Raw genomic sequence first — 18,423 nt, forward strand, 5'->3', positions numbered from 1 at the left:
TGATCAGCATCACTCTTTAGGAGTTGCTATTGACAAGGGTAAATATTAACCAAAGGCTCTCCATTTGCATGTTTGAGTTTGCTCAAAATTTTGAGGCCCAGTGGTATCTATCCTAGCTATATTTGTTTGTTGACTTGATCTTTTTTCGGCATTAGCCTCTTACTGGTTTTGCCATGAAATGTACACATTGGTTAAGAATTATTTTCTTCACTTTTTTCCAAATAGCAAAAGCAAGGCTGTCAAGTTTTGAATCATTTGAATACATTACTCTGCTCAGCAAATGGCACTCATCATCCTTGCATTTGTGATCAGACTTTCTCTACCTGGAGGCTCTGATGCTTCCAGCACACAATTCATGCTGTGGTGAAAGCATGTGAACTCATGGGCCCAACAGTGTCATCTGTGAAATGGAGCCAGTGACACTGTGTCCTAGGATTGCATGTGCACACCTCTGACACACAGAGGGTATTTCAGTTTGTAGATGTTTTCCTCCCTGGTGCTCTCTAGATCTTTCCTCCCACCCTCCAACAATGCCAGTAGGAACGGACCACAGTGGCAGAAGCATATGAAAGCCCTAGGACTCCAAGTCCAGAAGAAATGGTGTTCACGGAAGAATGCTGTGGTCTGTGAAAATATAAGTGGATTTTAATATGACTTATAAAATTGACCAGACTGATGGTCACTGTTTCTAGAAAAGTTGCTTTTTATGGTCAGGTCAGCTCTAGTTGTCATCACTTGCTAGGCTCTTCTGCCTCTGCACCTATTAACTGTGATGATCTTTCTCTTCGATAGCTGACTTTATTAGACCATAAAGCTTCACCTGTACAGGTTTGAAATCAGAGCCCCTGCTCCTTAAATGATTTCCTTTGACAGTTGAGCACTTCTCCCAACCTCTTTGTGCTGTCAGAGTACTACTGTCAGGAGACAGCTGATTTCTACCACCTGCCCTAGGACAGTCCTGAAAGGACTTTTATCCCCTCTATTCACCACCAGTACTTGTCTCCTTTCTCTGCATCTTTGAATGGAGAGATGAGAGGGCCAGGAAGAGGGGAAAGAGGAAGCATAAATGCTGGCCAGGTCTTTAGAAAATCCTAATTTTAGGCAACATTTATTTGTCAGTTATACATGTTGAATGTTTAAGTTGAATCTTGTGTTTAAGATATACTAATTCCTTTAAAAAGATGGACAAGAAAAAGGAAAGTAACCAAACAGAAAAATGGGCCAGCAACATGAGCAGGTGTTGCCCTGAAGAAGAAACAGAATAAAACTAAAAAATTAAGAAAAGATGCTCAACTTCAAGTAATCAGGTAAATGCAAATAGAACTACAATGAGGTACAATGAAGCACTGTTTTGTATCCATTATAATAACAAAAAATAAAATGTACATTACCAAAAAAAAAAAAAAAAAGAAAATCCTAATTTTATATAGCATAGTATTTTGTAAAATTGGTCTCCCTTAGTATCTCTAAAGTTAAAACAAAAATGTAACAGTTCAGAGATATCAATCAGAAAATAATGAATGGCTTCCTTACAGAAATAATGAACTATGTATTTATTCATAAAGATACTCCATGAATGCTAGAGGATTCATGAGGCTGATTTTTGAGTTTTAAAAAGTTTGAATCACTCCTTGAGGTTCCTAGTGCAAAGCATTTTTTAGAGACACTGGAGATTATAATCACGAATAAAACACAGGTCTTCCCTTAATTCCATTTATAGTCTGAGAAAAGAAGCTGAGCATAGACTTATATATCCAAATAAAATTAATATCAAGCCGGGTAACACGATAAAATTCTGCATATGATACAGATGAAATGCTACCAGAATCAAACAGAGAAGGAAACCAACTGTGGGCCGGGGATGGGGGTCTGGGAGGTGAGGGTTTTAAAACTGAGCCCTATGGAAGGGATGAGATTTAGGCTGAGAAGTGGAGGGAAGCACAGCAGTACTAGAAGAACTGAGTCATTGAGAGATGAGGTTAAATTTTCCCATGTTTGGGGACTTTCTCGTGTTTCCCATTGTTTAAAAGGATCTGGGGAGTGTGAGGGAAGAATTTGGTGGATCATGGGCATGGAAAAACTGCCCAGTTCTTTTCACCTTTATCTGGCTACTTCTTCTGAAGGTCATTGTCTCACACACATTCCTTGAAGATTTTAGATCTCATGCTCTAATTCAGAGAAGTCCAAGTTTTTCCTCATGGCACTTTATGATCTGCTAATCTAAATTCAACTGGGCAGGTTAACAGGGTGATAGCTCAGACATTCACTTCTGAACATTTCTTACTGGGGTATTTAAATAATTGTGTTTTTGTTTTTTTTTTTTTTTAACTTTCCTTTTGCCCTCCACCCCCCATAACCATAAGTTCATTTTCTAAGTCTGCGAGTCTCTTTCTGTCTTAAGGTCATGTACACACTGCTGTATTTAAAATGAATAACCAACAAGGACCTACTGTATAGCACATGGAGCTCTACTCAATGTTATGTGCCAGCCTGGGTGGGAGGGGGTTGGGGAGGGAATGAATACCTGTGTATGCATGACTGAGCGCCTTTGCTGTTCACCTGAAATGACCACAACATTGTTAATTGACTACATTACAAAACAAAGTAAAAAGGTTGAAAATTACCACAAAAAAAAAAAAAGTGTTTTTTTGTGACTAGCCAGAGGAAGTTGGCAAGTTTAGGACATGATGGTATTTTGTTTTATTATTTTTCTTAAAGAAAATAACTGATGATCTGCAAACAGACTGCTTAGGTTTGAATACTGATTTCTAAATTCCATGCCTTAGTTTCTCTAAAGTGGGTAGATAATAATAGGACCTATTTAGCATACCGTAAAAAGTGAAAAACCTGTTATTTCATAGAACAGGAAATCCAGAGGGAGGGCAGTTTTAGGGCTTACTCACAGTGAGCAAGCACTGTCTTGGGTTGGGCCGGGGTTGAGCGGGGGGCGGATCAGCTCCTTTCTATCTTTTTCTCTGCCATCCTTAGCAAATGGCTTGGTATCTAGGCTTCTCAACTAATGGTCCCAAGCTGACGGCTGCAGTTCCTGGTTTGACATGGCTATTTCCTGTTGATGCATCTTCTGACCAATGAGGGAAATCTTTCCCGGAGGTGCCCAGAAGACCACCTCTCCTTTCTCTTGGTTTACTGCTTCTCTAGGTAGAATATGCCTGCCTTGAATCAGTTGCTGGCAAAAGGGATAATTGACAGAGGCCAAGCTCCCACCACTGGGGCTTGAGGAAGTACCATTTTCTCTGAGCTCCTGGCATGAGGGTGGGAAACACAGGGGAGGATACTGGGACTAAGACAGCAAGGAGGAAGCAGAAGCATGGCTTTGGGGCTGGCAGCAGATTATCTGCCTCATTTCTGCTGTACTGTTTGGAGGATTGAATGATAGAAAAGATCCATAAAAACAATTAGCAAAGTGCCTGACACATAATACACACACACACACAGAAGTCGCTCAGTTGTGTCTGACTCTTTGCTACCCCATGGATTGTAGCCCACCAGGCTCCTCGGTCCATGGGATTTTCCAGGCATGAATACTGGAGTGGGTTGCCGTTTCCTTCTCCACTGACACATAAATAAGCCCTTAATAAAATTTAGTGGTTATCCTTATTCTTATTGATATTTGTTATTATTATTAAATATTAAATTTAAATAATTTAATATTATTTAATTTAAATGGATATTTTCTCTAAGTGATGTGGGCAGAATCACCTTTCTCTTTTTTAATAATTTTTTTTTAATGTGGATCACTTTAATCTCTTTACTGAATTTGTTACACCACTGCTTCTGTTTTTTGGTTTCTCTTCAGGGTATATATGCTGTAGGTTCAGTCTGAGCCATATTGATAATAGTGTTGTGCTTCTTATTAGCTGAGTAACCTTGAATTAGTTATTATGTGTCTTCATTGCTTCATCTCTAAATGACTGTGAACTTGATACTTACCTCATTGGGTTCTTACAAACACTAAATAAGTTAATTCATTTACAGCCACACTTCAAGGGTGCTTAGTATATAGTAGAAAGTGAAAGGGAAGTTGCTCAGTCATGTCCGACTGTTTGCCACCCCATGGACTGTAGCCTACCAGGCTCCTCAGTCCGTGGAATTTCCAGGCAAGAGTACTGGAGTGGGTTGCCATTTTCCTTCTTCAGGGGATCTTCCCAACCCAGGGATCGAACCCGGGTCTCCCACACTGCAGGCAGACGCCTTACCATCTGAGCCACCAGGGAAGCCCAAGCACTCAATAAATGTGAACTATTGGTTTCAAATAGGAAAAGAGTACGTCAAGGCTGTATGTTGTCACCCTGCTTATTTAACTTCTGTGCAGAGTACATCATGAGAAATGCTGGGCTGGAAGAAGCACAAGCTGGAATCAAGATTGCCAGGAGAAATATCAATAACCTCAGATATGCAGATGACACCACCCTTATGGCAGAAAGTGAAGAGGAACTCAAAAGCCTCTTGATGAAAGTGAAAAGGAGAGTGAAAAAGTTGGCTTAAAGCTCAACATTCAGAAAACGAAGATCATGGCATCTGGTCCCATCACTTCATGGCAAATAGATGGGGAAACAGTGGAAACAGTGTCAGACTTTATTTTTTGGGCTCCAAAATCACTGCAGATCGTGATTGCAGCCATGAAATTAAAAGACACTTACTCCTTGGAAGGAAAGTTATGACCAACCTAGATAGCATATTTCAAAAGCAGAGACATTACTTTGCCAGCAAAGGTCCGTCTAGTCAAGGCTATGGTTTTTCCAGTGGTCATGTATGGATGTGAGAGTTGGACTGTGAAGAAAGCTGAGCACTGAAGAACTGATGCTTTTGAACTGTGGTGTTGGAGAAGACTCTTGAGAGTCCCTTGGACTGCAAGGAGATCCAACCAGTCCATTCTGAAGGAGATCATTCCTGGGTGTTCTTTGGAAGGAATGATGCTAAAGCTGAAACTCCAGTCCTTTGGCCACCTCATGCGAAGAGTTGACTCACTGGAGAAGACTCTGATGCTGGGAGGGATTGGGGGCAGGAGGAGAAGGGGATGACAGAGGATGAGATGGCTGGATGGCATCACTGACTCGATGGACGTGAGTCTCAGTGAACTCTGGGAGTTGGTGATGCACAGGGAGGCCTGGCGTGCTGCGATTCATGGGGTTGCAAAGAGTCGGACACAACTGAACGACTGAACTGAACTGATAAGAAAGCGACTTATCATTTAGATGTTCAACCTGCCTTCTGGAACATCATCATTGGTTTAGATTTATGCTCAATGCCAGGTAGATTTTGGACTCACCTCACTGTATCCTCGTGAGTTTCTGGTGACAGTGCATAGGGAAAAGAGAATGGGCATAACCAACATTTATTTGTATGATGATTGATCAGAGGATAAACAGCTACTTTTATTCTCAGTGCTTTCGGCAGTGAACAACAGAACTGTGGTCTACAAGGGTTAGAGAAACAGGTTCGTTTCTGTCCCACAGCAGAATGGTGGTGCTGCCTGGTGATGCAAGAGACGCTTTACAGTCTCAAAATGATGAGTGCCGTTCCAGAAACACATCCACATTCCAGCAGAAACAAGGGAAAGAAATAGTTTATTTCTAATGAGGAAGGTAAGCACTTTCCCAGGATTCCCCCAACCCCCACCCCTGCAAAATTCTCCTTCTGTCCTAGTTGACAAAACCACGTGAGAAGCCCATGTGAGCTTTAAGGGAAGCTGGGAAAATGAATATTCTGTTTTGGCAATTTCTAAGTTAGAGGCAGGTGAGGGGAAGATGGTGTTGGGTATGGTAATTGGGACAGCCAATCTACGATGTCTGCCATAATCATTTTATTTATTCATTTATTTGGCTGCCCCAGGTCTTAGTTGCTACATGCGGGATTTAGTTCCCTGATGAAGGATAGAACCCTGGCCCTGTGCATTGGGAGCACAGGGTCTTAGCCACCGGACCACCAGGGAAGTCCCATGCCATAACAGTTTTAAATGTTAGAGCCTCAAATCAGTGCTTCGTATTTTCACAAAGTCCAAGGCAGAGAAAGTGAAAGGACACAACTGAGTGAAGATATCACTGCTCTGTTCAAATGGCCCATCAGGTATCTTCTAATTTGTATAGTTGCTTTTAGGGAAAAAACATTATCCATTTGGTTTGACCATCCTGGGTTTTCCAGAGTCTCTTTCCTTTTCCATAATTTATTATGCAAACAAAAGAACACAAGGCCTGCCATTTGGCATGTGGGAGAAAAGCCGTACCTTACCTTCTGTTTTAAATATAAAACATCCTCTTGGAGCCCTACCCTGTGGTGCTGGGAAGTCAGAGTCTTCCCTCTACTCACCAAGCTAGGCTCACACAGCTTTCCTAGAAAGAGTCCATTTCCCATCTCTTGGTATTTGTAAACCCTCTCTTTGAGAAGAAAATGGGCTGGACTAGGAAGTCACATGAAGACAGAAAGGGGATCTAGGCCACCTCAGTAGTAAAAGATAAAGACATTTAAACTCATTTGGTTGAGAAGATAAATACAGATAAAAGCCCAGTAAAAAGGAACCAGATGCCCTGGGCCAGGAAGCAGACAGACCATGGACTTGGCGGTCGTCCACTGGGCCCTTCACCTCTGTTGGTGCTTGGTTCTGAGAAGCTGTAGGTGCCACCTACCCAGGGGCTTCACCCTAGTGCCGTGTGGGGAAGAGGAGCACTGAATGATGAGCGCTGGGGAGGGAGGCACAGGGGTGGGCAGAAAGGGATTCAGGAGGGTGAGGAAGTGGATGGGAGGGGTGGGGGAGCCTGCAAGGCTTCAGGAGCTACACAGTCAGAAAAGCCTTGGTCCATGACACTCAGAAAACTTTTTCAAATATGCCCTTTGCTTTTAGAAAGAAAACTCAGAATACTTCTGTCCTTAGCAGTGGAACATCATGTTAAACTAGAAAATATCTTTATTTAGAGAGAACTGAAAGAATGCTATTGACGCCGCCTGGGCTGTCTGGCATTTTGCTAGAGCAGTGACATATTTTCCGTGATTCAGATCAATTCATTAAGCATGGGCTGAGTGTAGGGTACAGGCTAAGGTCTCTGGCAGTTCCTAAGTTTAATAAGGTGAAGAAAACAAGGCACAGCCCTAGAGTGGTTTATACTATACCTGGGGCTAATTTTTGTCCTCCTGGGGACATCTGGAGATGTTTAGGGTTGTCATGACTTGGAAAGACCCTACAGGAAAGAGGTTGAAAAACTCTGCACTATCTTAAAGATACATGGGGGAAAAAATAAGAATAAACAGTGGTACGATTTTAGAAGTGTACACAAAATAAGGAAGTGTCTTGAAGATAGGACCCAGAAATTCCAGCCACAGGAAGCCATGAAGGCTCTAAGAGTGAAGTCAGGCTTTCGGTGAACCTTGAAATATACTTAGGAGTCCATCGGGAGCAGGGGTGAGAGAGACCTCGTTAAGGGATTACATAAAGAAGAGAAAATAAGACTGTAGGCAGAAGCAGAGAGCCTCCAAACTGCATCATGTGAGAAGTAAGAAGTACTGGGAAATGATTCTGGGTGGGGTTGGCGGGGAGGCAAGATTGAATTATTACCAGCCCTAGAAGCCAGACTAAGAACCCTGAATTCAGTTCTATAACTGATGGGGGACAATTGAAGAACTTCAAGCCAAAGAGTGACATAACCAACATTTTAAGTGAGATAAGTAACTCTTACATTCTGAAGTAAATTTAAAAGGATTAGAGTGGGGCCCACTTATTCTAGCCATTAGCATTCCACCAGGTCTTTCTCTCCATCTCTGTCTCTTTCTGTCTCTGTCTCTCTTTATCCCTTTGTCTCTGCCTCTGCCTCATTCTCTCTCCCTCTCTCACCTTTAATGATATATCTCCAAACCATCTATACTTTTACACTTTACCAAAATTGTTGGGTATCAACAAAGAAGTCTGGTCTAGAAGGAAAATAAAGTCAACAAGTGTCTAATCACCTGGGAAAATATGGAAGCACTGAGAGCTTAGAGATTTCTGTGAAGTCAAAAGAATAAAGTTTAACAGGAAAGAGACCATGAGAAAAATGATGAAGGACAGGAGGTTGTGGCTACAGAGTTGTTGTTGCTTAGTCGCTCAGTCATGTCTGACTCCTTGCGACCCCGTGAACTGCAGAATGCCAGGCTTCCCTGTCCACCATCTCCCAGATCTCGTTCAAACTCATGTCCAGTGAGTCGGTGATGCCACCCAACCATCTCATCCTCTGTCATCCCCTTCTCCTCCTGCCCTCAATTTTTCCCAGCATCAGGGTCTTTTCAAATGAGTCACTTCTTCACATGAGGTGGCCAAAGTATTGGAGTTTCAGCTTCAATACCAGTCCTTCCAATGAACACCCAGGACTGATCTCCTTTAGGATGGACTGGTTGGATCTCCTTGCAGTCCAAGGGACTCTCAAGAGTCTTCTCAAACACCACAGTTAAAAAGCATCAATTCTTTGGCATTCAGCTTTCCTTATAGTCCAACTCTCACATCCATACATGACTACTGGAAAAACCATAGCCTTGACTAGACGGACCTTTGTTGACAGAGTAATGTCTCTGCTTTTTAATATTCTGTCTAGGTTGGTCATAACTTCCCTTCCAAGCAAGCGTCTTTTAATTTCATGGCTGCAGTCACCATCTGCAGTGATTTTGGAGCCCAAGAAAAGAGTCTCTCACTGTTTCCATTGTTTCCACATCTATTTGCCATGAAGTGATGGGACTGGATTTCATGATCTTAGCTTTTTGAATGTTAAGTTTTAGGACAGCTTTTTCACTCTCCTCTTTCACCTTCATCAAGAGGCTCTTCAGTTCCTCTTCACCCTCTGCCATAAGGGTGGAGTCATCAGCTACAGAATATTAGAATTTAACAGTTTGTATGTAGAGTAGATACAGGCAATACAAGGTGCCTAAGATGTTGATGAATGAAGCATAAGGCAGTAGCCACTGGGTTTGAAGAGAGCAATGAGTCATTGGATTGGGGAGTTCACTGGCTTACTCTTGTGACCATCAGAGATACCTGAGATGATGACAGGGCTTGAGGTAAAGTTGAAGAATTTGAAGCAGGTGTCACATGTATCCATAAGCCTGATGGAATGGTTGGAAGACCACAGAGATGAGATGGGTAGAAGGCATCCAGCAGCTCCACCTGCATAACAAGAAGGGATTTTACAACATATCAGGGGAGTAACTCTCTGGAAATAGCAACAGGGAGCCAAGAATACCAACTTAGTACTCAGGAGAACCACATGAAAAGCACCATCCTTAAGGGAGTGCCAGAAATCAAGAAGTTATTTGGTGAAGAAAACAAAGAAGTTTGGACATTTATTTAGCATGGAATGGAGGGTGTAGAGATCACAGCTAAACTCCTTGAGAAAAGGAGCTGTATCTTATTCACATGCATCTCCCTATTGCCTGTAGTATGACACAAAGTAAGTGCTCAATAAATAAATGAACTAATTCCACATGGTAATAATATAGTCATGCTCAAAATTATCCAAGCGAGAAGTATGTAAACTGAGAACTTTGAGATATTCAAGCTGGATTTATAAAAGGCAGAGGAACCAGAGATCAAATTGCCCACATCCGTTGGATCATAGAAAAAGCAAAAGAGTTCCAGAAAAGCATCTACTTCTGCTTTAATTACTACACCAAAGCCTTTGACTGTGTGGATCACAACAAACTGTGGAAAATTCTTCAAGAGATGGGAATACAAGACTACCTTACCTGCCTCCTGAGAACTCTGTATGCAAGTCAGAAAACAACAGTTAGAACTGGACATGGAACAACAGACTGGTTCCAAATCAGGAAAGGAGTATGTCAAGGTTGTATATTGTCATCCTGCTTATTTAACTTATATGCAGAGTACATCATGCGAAATGCCAAGCTGGATGAAGCACAAGCTGGAATCAAGATTGCCAGGAGAAATATCAGTAACCTCAGATATGCTGATAACACCACCCTTATGGCAGAAAGTGAAGAGGAACTAAAGAGCCTCTTGATGAAAGTGAAAGAGGAGAGTGAAAAACCTGGCTTGAAAGTTAACATTCTAAAAACTAAGATCATGGAATCCAGTCCCATCACTTCACAGAAAATAAATGGGGAAACAATGGAAAAAGTGAGAAACTTTATTTTCTTCGGCTCCAAAATCACTGCAGATGCTGACTGCAGCCAGGAAACTAAAAGACCCTTGCTCCTTGGGAAGAAAAGCTATGACCAACCATAGACAGCATATTCAAAAGCAGAAACATTACTGACAAAGGTCCGTCTAGTCAAGGCTATGGTTTTTCCAGTAGTCATGTATGGATGTGAGAGTCAGACCATAAAGAAAGCTGAGCACCAAAGAATTGATGCTTTTGAACTGTGGTGTTGGAGAAGACTCTTGAGAGTCCCTTGAACTGCAAAGAGATCCCACCAATCCATCCTAAAGGAAGTTAGTCCTGAATATTCATTGGAAGGACTGATGTTGAAGCTGAAGCTCCAATACTTTGGCCACCTGATGTGAAGAACGTATTCATTGGAAAAGACCCTGATGCTGGGAAAGATTGAAGGTGGGAGGAGAAGGGGATGAGATGGTTGGATGGCATTACTGACTCGATGGACATGAGTTTGAGCAAGCTCTGGGAGTTGGTGATGGTCATGGAAGCCTGGCTTTCTGCCATCCTTGGGGTTTCAAAGAGTTGGACACCACTGAGCGACTGAACTGAGCTGAATAATATAATCACATTTAGTTAACAATGAATTCATAGGGAAATACTGGGAATGGAAATATATTATTCTTGAAAATTAGCTCAATATCTTTTATAATATGGCAGATTTTGCTGAAAGATGCAGTATGTCTATGGTTTAGACTTTAGCTGACTCTCTGGAATACATATTTTTTCTCTTATAGAGTCAACTTCCAGAACCATTTACTACTTGACTGTTTCTAAGAGGTGGCAATCACTTTTATCCAAATGATGTTTGAAAATAAGTATTCTGGTAGGCAAGGTTTTGGGTGTTTTGTGTGTGTTTTGTTTTTTGTTGGTTTCTTCTCTTTCAGTATTATAAATTTGATAATTCAGGTTTGCCTGGTTGCACAAGAAAAGTGTTTTGGCATTATTATCTCAATGGAGAAATTCAAATGCCTCTAATAATGGATTATGGTAGGTAGGTGATCTGATTAATAGTGTCAAGTTAATCTGAAAAGTCATAAACTATTTAGTTGAATTTATCCAGGTCATATGAAAAATGGAAAGAAAAAGTTCTTGAATGATACATTCCAGGATTTTAAACATCAAAATTTTCTAGAAGGTTAAAATTATGTATCAGTTAGGATCCTTTTCACTTTGAGTAAGCAGTAAATTCAAATTAAAGTGACTTCAATGTCTTACTGTCTCATGTGAGAAGGAGGAGGTAAGCTGTGCTTGACTGATGGATTCCACATCTCAGGGATGTCACAGTGGATCTGGGTTCCTTCTGTACCACCTTCTATCACAAGTCAGGAAATTCCTTTAGTATCACAGGAGGACTGTAGCAGCTCTAGGCATAATATATATTCATTTATTCAACAGGGCTTCCCTGGTGGCTCAGCTGGTAGAGAATCTGCCTGCAATGCAGGAGACTCAGGTTCAATCCTAGGTTGGGAAGATCTCCTGCAGAACGGAATGGCTACCCACTCTAGTATTCATCCCTGGAGATTTCCATAGGCAGAGGAGCCTGGCAGGCTACAATCCATGGGGTCGCAAAGAGTTGGACACAACTGAGCAACATTCAACAGTAATTTATCTAGTGAACATTATGTGCTGATGTTCTAAGTAGCGGGGATACAATGGGACTATGTGGACTCAATGGAATAAGTAGGCCATAGGTTCAGATAGATGTTCTCCTATATTATCAGATAAGATTCTCTGTTTTTTTCAAGGTAACATTCCAACGGAAACTGAGACAAAAAAGAAGTGGGGATAAATAGAATAAATATTGATTTCAAGTAATTAAATAGTAAAGAACAACAAAGCCAGGCTTGGTACTAGAGGCCATTGGAGGGCCTATTTTATAAATGATTGTCCAGGGGATTTCTTTGGCTACCATGGAAGACTTGAATGAAGGCAGGGAGTGTGCATGGGAACTTCTTAGGGAAGGGATTCCAAGCAAGCACAAAGCCCCTAGTGTTGTGGTGTGGTTGATATTTTTGAGAAACAGCAGGGAGGCCCATGTGGCTGAAAAGTAGTGAGCAGGGAGGGGATTTATAGGACCTGAGATTGCCAAGGTAGGCAAATGTCAGATCCTAAGGGCTCTACAGGCCATGGTCCCAGATGGTGCAGTGGTTAAGAATGACCTGCCAATGCAGGAGTTGCAGGAAAGGAGAATTCAGTCCGTGTGTTGAAAGATCCCCTGGAGAAGGAAATGGCAACCCATTCCAGTATTCTTGCCTGGGAAATCCCATGGACAAGACCCTGGTGGGTTACATTCCATGGGGCCACGAAGAGTCAGACACAACTGAGCATGCACATACACACAGAATCTTGAATTTTATCATAAGATAAATTTGGGGAGAGTTTTAAGCAGGTAGGTGACATGATATATGTTTGTAAAGGATAGAGTCTTCCCACTTCATGGAGAATTGACTATAAAGGGGTGAGAGGAGAAATGGGGCTTATAGGCTATTGAAAGCAGTCCAGGTAAGAGGTGAATGGGTTTTGGTGGTGGAGAGAGGGAGAAGTGGTCAGATTCAGGATATAATCATATATATTCAGGATATAATCAGATATATTTCCTCCACTGTTCCTTTTTATGTTTGAGGAAAGGTTTTTGAGAAACTTCCCAGCTTATCTCTTCCTACTCCTCATCTGTTTGAATGGTATCTTCTACCCAGATCTAAACCAATTTCCTGGCAACTGGGGTGGAACTACAGTGTATGGATCAGATGGATAAAAATGTCCTCTGTGTTACAGAGGGGTCCGGACTCACCTGGAGGACTGGGCCACCTGGAGGAGGGAGAATGAAGAATCTGTGGAGCTCAGTGTGAAATAAAAACGCGAGGCCCTTTGTTGAAAACTGGAGAATTTCAAGCTGGACCGCATGACACCAGAACATTAAACCAAGTAAGTACAGGGCCCTTCTAGATATGGGGGCCTTGTGACCCTGCCAGTGAAGCTAGCCCTGGCTGTTAGCAAAGCAGTGACTTTGGGTGAACAACTAACGTTTTTGTCTCACATCGAAATTGTTTTTTGGGAGTAATTGATCAATACACAATCTTGGCAGCAACATCAAGGCTTTCTTTCAGGACATTGAGTTCTTGGTTATTGTCCTACTGGCCAGAAGAAGAAATTAATACCTGCTTGATATATCATCCAGCATTGAATTCCTTCTATTTGTATTCCCCTTTCACTGTCATATTGAGGAGAATCCCTTGTCCATAATCTCAGGAACAGCGAACTCATGTTCTACTCCATTTCCTAACTTAATTCTAACTCTAACCCCTCCACCCTTTTGAAGTCTTGCCCCGCTCCTTAGAATCCATATGTGCTATTGTTTCTCTTTCCCTCCGCCTTGGGATTTCTAGCTATCTTTTTGTTTGTGTTTGTTTTGGCTGAGTGGCCTTTCTAGTCAAGGCAAGCAGGCTGTTGCCCCAAGGCATGTGAGATCTTAGTTCCTTGACCAGGGATCAATCCTGTGTTTCCTGCATTGGAAGGTAGATTCTTTTTTTTTTTCTTTTTGCTGAGATGACTTTATATCTTTATTTTAAAAAGAAAAAAAAAACACTTAAATTTTACTTCACATGACACAGAAGAATTAATTTGAGATGGGTTAGGTGGCTCCGAAGGTAAAGAATCTGCTTGCAAGGCAAGAGAGTTCAATCCCTGGGCGGGGAAAATTGGAGAAGGGAGTGGCTACCCACTCCAGTATTCTTGCCTGGAGAATTCCATGGACAGAAGAGCCTGGTGGGCTGTAGTACATGGGGTCCCAAAGGAGTTGGACATGACTAAGCAAGTAATACTCTCTTAGAGACCAAACCATAAGTCAAAACCATAAAGTTTATAGAAGAAGCATAGGAGAATATATTTGTAAACTGAGTGTAGGCAAACATTTCTTAGGACACAAAAAATATAGCCATAAACTAAAACTTGATAAAGTAGACTTCATCAAAATTAAAACTATTTACACCTCTATAACATGGGTGAAAACATCAAAGAGATATTTCACAAGATATAATCAAATTGGCTGTTTAGCACATAAATAGTTGCTCAATAGAAGGGGATAACAGAGGATGAGATGGTTGGATGGCATCACCAACTTAATGGACATGAGCTTGAGCAAATTCCAGGAGATGGTGAAGGACAGGGAAGCCTGGTGTGCTGCAGTCCATGGGGTTGCAAAGAGTAAGACACAACTGAGTGACTGACAACAGCAGTGCTGCTGCTGCTGCTAAGTCGCTTCAGTCATGTCCGACTCTGTGCGACCCCATAGATGGCAGCCCACCGGGCCCCACCGTCCCTGGGATTCTCCAGGCAAGAACACTGGAGTGGGTTGCCATTTCCTTCTCCAATGCATGAAAGTGAAAAGTGAAAGTGAAGTCACCCAGTCGTGTCCGACTCTTAGCGACCCCATGGACTGCAGCCTACCAGGCTCCTCCATCCATGGGATTTTCCAGGCAAGAGTACTGGAGTGGGGTGCCATTGCCTTCTCTGCTAAGTCGCTTCAGTAGTGTCCAACTCTGTGTGACTCCATAGACAGCAGCCCACCAGGCTCCCCCATCCCTGGGATTTTCCAGGCAAGAACACTGGAGTGGATTGCCATTTCCTTCTCCAATGCGTGGAAGTGAAAAGTGAAAGTGAAGTCGCTCAGTCATGTCCAACTTTTTGCGACCCCATGGACTGCAGCCCACCAGGCTCCTCCATCCATGGGATTTTCCAGGCAAGAGTACTGGAGTGGGGTGTCACCTTCTCCGGACAACAACAGTAGAATTAGTCATTAACAAAATGCAGATTGTTAAAATACAATGAGATAATACTACATACTCACGAGAGTTACTATTAAACTTTTTAATAATTAAAAGATTGAAAATACCAAATAGTGAGGCTATAGAGCAAATGGACCTCATATATTTGTAAAATGATAAATCCCTTTGAAAATTATTTGGCAGTTTCTTATAAAATTAAATATATACGTATTCTCAAATTATGCAAGGATATTCAATAGCTACTTGTTGAGAGTTTACCTAAAGACAGCAGATTCTTAACTACTAGACCACCAGAGAAGTCTTAGCCCTGTTTTGACATGGTTTGTGAGATCTTGCAGGATATTTACCTTTAAGGATGGACATAGGCCCCCTGGCATTGTGACCAAGGGTTCCTGCAAGGCACAGACCTCTTTCCAGATAATTTTGATTTGTGTGTGTGTTTTATTTTTTTAACTTGGTCACCCCATTAGTAGGATATCATGGCTTCCCCGGTGGCTCAGATGGTAAAGAATCTGCCTGCAATGCAGGAGACCTGGGTTCGATTCCTGGGTCGGGAAGATCCCCTGAGGAAGGGAATGGCAATCCACTCCGGTACTCTTGCCTGGGAAATCCCATGAACAGAAGAGCCTGGCAGGCGATAGTTCACGGGGCCACAAAGTGTCAGACACGACTAAGCAACTAACACTTTCATTTTCCTGGAAGTACACAATACTTGCCACCTCAGAGGAATTCTTGACACTTGTCACTGAATGTATTACTTTAGAGCTTCCCAGAATTTTAACTATATGGTCATCACTTGTGGGATTTCACCATGATGGGGACAAGGAAAGAAGGGAGAAAATATCTCTGAAGGGTCAATATTGCTACTTTAGAATAAGCAAATTGTTTTCCAGGGGGGAAAAAGTATATAACTACCAACCAGTATGTAGAACAAAAGAAATTGCACTTTGCTTTTTTTTTTTTAAGATTTTTTTTGTTTTCATTTGAACCATTTTTAAAAGGTCTGTAACTGAATTTGTTACAGTATTGCTTCTGTTTTACATTTTTGGGGGGTTTTTTGGCCACAAGGCACATGGAATCTTACCTCCCCCACCAGGAATTGAACCTGCATCCCCTGCACTGGAAGGCAAAGTTTTAACCACTGGACCACCAAGGAAGTCCCAAGAAATTGCATTTTAAATAGGCAAAATTTGGTTTTTGGGAGGAAAGAATGTCTTCCCTTTTAGCAGATGAATTTTTTATATATCTTGAAGGAGAGAACAACCAACTGCTCTGATGATTTAGATATTCACCAGTCAGAATAATTTGGATGTCACTCCCTGAAATCAGCAGTCTTTGATTTTTCTTCTCCCTTGGGTTAGAGTTCCAAGTGAAGGCTGTGGGTTCCCAGGACACTGTTCTTTTAGAATAAGGACAAGCCGGTAGCTGCCAAGTCAGGGAGACCTCATTCTTGAGGTTTCCAATTGCTAGTGAAATTCAGTATTCTATGTGATCATTATTGTGATCACTGAGGAATGAAAATTATCTCAATATGTTCAAAGATATCTGGCAGCTTGTTTTTCCTGTAATTATTATCATTGGCGAATCAGAAAACAAAATATTTATAGAATCATATCTGTATTTCATTATTTAAAATGTTTTTAATTTAAATTTATTTATTTTTTTAATGAACTCTTTAAATTTTCTTCAGCAAATCAATGATGCCCACCCAACCACCTTTGCTTGGGTAAATTCTTTGCTTGGTCCTGAGTGTAAACCTCTAGTCTCAGCTGTCACTTATGACAGATTAGAGCTTCCAGGCTCACAAACACAGATCTTGCAGGTCACATGTCCCAGAGATGGAGAATGTGATTTCTCCCAAGGGCCTGCTCTGCAGACCCATTATATCATCTCACACTCTGAGTGAGTCTCCCCTTCCCAGACTTCCTGAGCACCCTTTGACTGTACAGCGTCTTTGTCTCTGACCTCTGAACAGGGTCAGTGTGGTAATAGCAGAGAGAAAGCTTTCAGGAATGAACAAATGCTCAGAGAAATCAGGTAGCAGACTGTGTCCGGCATGGTGATCATTTCTGACAATGCTGATAGAGGAACTTCCGCTGCAGCCCATTGATTTCAGTGTCAGGCAGATGAAAAGGAACATATTGATGAGCCTTTGTCGTTGCTTTGCCGAAGGTGTCTTGTCAGATAAAAGACCAATAGAGGAAACCAACTTACGACAGGCCATCACATCAATTTTCTTGGTGCTGAAGGCAAGGGAATGAGCTATGATATTTAAACTAATCGATGCCTGTAAAGACACTCTTAAACTCTTACAATAAATTGTTTTGATTTGTTTAAAAAAAAAAAAAGAGTGGTCTGCAAAAAGGATAAAGGAAAACGGGCCACAGACGTTGAAATAAGAGATTTCTACTCACAATGACAATGAAATTACACATGTAAAAACATTTTTTAATGTTTGCCCATATTGTGAGGCTTCCCTGATTGCTCGGCGGGTAAAGAATCCGTGTGCGATGCAGGAGAGAACAGAAGATGTTGTTTCGATCCTTGGGTGGAGAAGACCCCCTGGAGGAGGAAATGGCAACCCACTCCAGTATTCTTCCCTGGAGAATTCCATGGACAGAGCAGCCTGGCAGGCTGCAATCTAGAGGGTCTCGAAGAGTCAGACATGACTGAATGACTAAGTACACACATGGGCTTATAGTATAGCACGATAGTGTAAAATACTTTGTAGAATCTTTTTTAACTTCCCAGTATTGGCTCTTAGAACTCACAACTGAGAGCAAAGGCCACTCTTCTGCATTCTGAAGTTAGAGATGATAACTTCAGGCTGGGGTGCCAATCATCTTTCTAAAAGGCTTGTTGAAAGATACCATTTCAGCAGTGTGTGTGTGCTAAGTCACTTCAGTCATGTCTGACTCTTTGTGACTCCATGGACTGTAGCCTTCCAGGCTCCTCTGTCCATGAAATTCTCCAGGCAAGAATACTGGAGTGGGTTGCTTTTCCTCCTCCAGGGGATCTTCCTGACCCAGGAATCGAACCCATGTCTCTTGAGTCTCCCGCCAATGTGGGAGATTCTAGGCAGGTGGATTCTTTACCACTGAGTCACCTGCAAAGCCCTTTCAGTGGAATCAGAGGTCAACACTGTTTCTAACTTCTCTCATCCCACTCTCTACTCATGTTGTCTTTGTGTATGTTTAGAAAACTGGAAAAGGGCCAGGAGATGACTTTCAGAGGCCCTGTGATTTCCCTAAAGGAAAGAAGAAGGCACTTGCTGGTTTCTCCTCTGAAACCAAAGGGAGTGGGAGCGAAGATACTTCTTCACAATGTTTGCAGGTGTCAGTGAGAAATAGACACTGTGCCCCCGTGTGATGTCTCCTAAGTAACAGGGCTTGCTGGCTTGATATGGTGTTTGTGGGCTGGTGTACTGGAGAAGGAAATGGCAACCCACTCCAGTATTCTTGCCTGGAGAATCCTAGGACGGAGGAGCC

General features: G+C 42.0%; 1 long non-coding RNA gene across 1 annotated transcript in view; it reads left to right on the forward strand.

Moving 5' to 3' along the window:
* LOC101906544 (uncharacterized) overlaps positions 1 to 18,423 on the forward strand; it is a 69,253-nt gene that overhangs the window by 1,550 nt on the left and 49,280 nt on the right. Inside the window, exon 2 of the long non-coding RNA XR_238035.5 lies at positions 12,927 to 13,076. This is a non-coding gene — a long non-coding RNA (uncharacterized lncRNA). The remainder of the gene's footprint in view (positions 1 to 12,926; positions 13,077 to 18,423) is intronic.

This window comes from Bos taurus, chromosome 17 (assembly GCF_002263795.3).
Source record: "Bos taurus isolate L1 Dominette 01449 registration number 42190680 breed Hereford chromosome 17, ARS-UCD2.0, whole genome shotgun sequence".
Lineage (NCBI taxonomy): Eukaryota > Metazoa > Chordata > Mammalia > Artiodactyla > Bovidae > Bos > Bos taurus.